This window comes from Magnolia sinica, chromosome 3 (genome assembly GCF_029962835.1).
Source record: "Magnolia sinica isolate HGM2019 chromosome 3, MsV1, whole genome shotgun sequence".
In the NCBI taxonomy this organism is placed as follows: Eukaryota; Viridiplantae; Streptophyta; class Magnoliopsida; order Magnoliales; family Magnoliaceae; genus Magnolia; species Magnolia sinica.
Window position 1 is genome coordinate 88,214,455 of NC_080575.1, and position 2,513 is coordinate 88,216,967.

The window sequence follows — 2,513 nt, forward strand, 5'->3', positions numbered from 1 at the left end:
TGCATGGTTCAGATTATTACACACGTGTGCCATTTATGTGCTTTCTAAAGCAGAAGCATGGAAATTCGGTGGCTCCTGTGGTAACATGACCCACTGTAGTGTTAGGTGGACAGTCTAACAATGGATGGGTGGACCTCATTAAATAAAGGATTTTTACATAATACTGCCTCATTAATATGATACTTACATTCCTGTACTTATTTAAATTAACTTTTCATTAAAGTACACTATAAATTGTTATGGCAGAAACTTTCAATAGCTTTCTCTAAAAATTCCATCGGATTAATGGCATGTTGGTTAACGCTGAAATTCTTCACTTAATACGCAACGATGTTTATTAATGGCATTTGTTAATGCTGAAATTCTTCACTTAATACGGAATGAGGAAAGCGCACGATGTTTAGCAGTGTTTATTAACGCAGAATAAGGAAAGATCTCCATCATTTTATGCCAAAATTCTCAGTCAATGAGGTCTAACTTAACGGTGAATTTAGAAGGCATTTTGTAAATTTTATTTTATTTTATATTTTAAAAAAAATCCAGTAGATTTTCTTGTTTACTTAGTAAATAACCCAACTTTTAATGCATGATACTTTTCTGTGCCCACCATGATTTACGTGTTCCATCCACACCGCCCATCAACTTTTTTATATCATTTTAAAGCATGAACTGAAAAAAATATGCACATCCAAAGTTCAAGTCGACCACACCACAGAAAGTAGTGAGAATGGAACGACTACCATTAACACCTTCCAGAGGTCCATCGTGAGGTTATTTGCCATCTAACCTTTTCATAAGGTCACAGAGACCCCGGTAAAGGGAAAACACAAAATTAAGCATGATCATAGCCTTATGTAGTCCCAAGAAGGTTTTAATGGTATGCACCTAATTTCCATTATTCCTTGTAGTGTGACCCACTTAAGCCTTATATATGCCGCCTTTTTATCTTATTTTCTACAATGATAAGGAAAAAAAAATAGATGAACCGTGTGGATAAAACATATATATCATGGTAAGCCCCACAAAAGTCCTTGGATGTCCGTCTCTCCCTGGGTAATCCTAACTGAGGTGGTACGCAATCTCGCAAGATTTGGGACGAGCGCCAGCCATTCACGCCAAGTTTTTGTGTTGGAAACCTATATGGGGCCCATGGATGTTTATGATAAATCTAACTCATCCATCCATTTTTTTAGCTCATTTTAGGACTTGATACTAAAAATGAACAGGATACAAGACTCAATTAAGCTGCATTAAAGGAAAAGGTGCTTAGGAAAATTCTTATCGTTGAAACTTCCTTAGGGTCGACAATGATGTTTATATGCCAACGATACAGCTCATAACGTCATTCCCACGCAACTATGGATGTCAATCCTCACGTTTCCAGCCCATTTGAGTATGGATCCTGCTAATTTTTAGCCTTGTATGCTAAAATGACTTCATAAAATAGATGGACGGGAGGATTTCTGACAAAAATCACGCCAGGCCCTGCCTAGGTTTTCAGCGCCGGAACTTCCTGCTAAAGTCTTTGGCAGGAAATCCGCTTACGGATCTAGGCGAGCGGATTAGGTGCGACCCGGGATCCACCATTGACTATGGGGTCCACCATGATGTTTTTGTAAAATTCACTCTATTCATATGTTTTGCGAGCTTATTTTAGACCATGATACTAAAAATGAAGTGGATCCAAAACTCAAGTGAGCCACGTGGGAGGAAATAGTAGAGATTTAATGACCACCGTTGAAACATTATTTGGCCACAAAAGTTTTGTATCGGCCCAAGTATTTTGTTTTTTCCCTTCATCTCAATGTTCATGACTTTAGAAATGATTTGAATAGCATATAAGCATCAAGATAGAGCCAAGGAAGGTTTCAACGGTAAACATTTCTTTCTCTAATTTTTCCTCTCATATAGCCCACTTTAGCTTTGGATACCCAGATTTGGTCATGTGTCTTAAAATGATCTCACAAAATGGATGAACAGGTGAATTTCTAACTAACATCATGGTGGGCCCCACCTAACATATCAATAGGTTGGATGGCAAATAAATATTCCAGTGGAATCCATGGAGTTTTAATGGTAGGGATTCAATCATGATTGTTTCATAAGGTTAAATGTGCCAAATTAACATATTTCAAACATTTCATATGATAGTTAACAAACTAGTTATTATAGATTCATTATTAATTTTCGGATTTCAAATTCAGACTTTAGATTCAGATTTCATGATCAAACTTGGGATTACGGATTTAACAAACATGCCTTGAGTGTGCGTTTTTCATAAATGACAAAACTACTTAAAGTGTTGATGCTCACTTCAGACGTAAATGTAGAATATGAGTGAGATATTTGATCTGAAGATGAGAAATCCATGCTGTCCATCAGTTTCTCAAACTAACAATAGGATGTAAGTTTAAAAATCACGCGGATCCAAAATTCAGGTGGACCACACCACATGAAATAATAGGGTTTGAGCGCGCTTGAATGGAAACTTCATTCGGGCTACATTAGTTTTC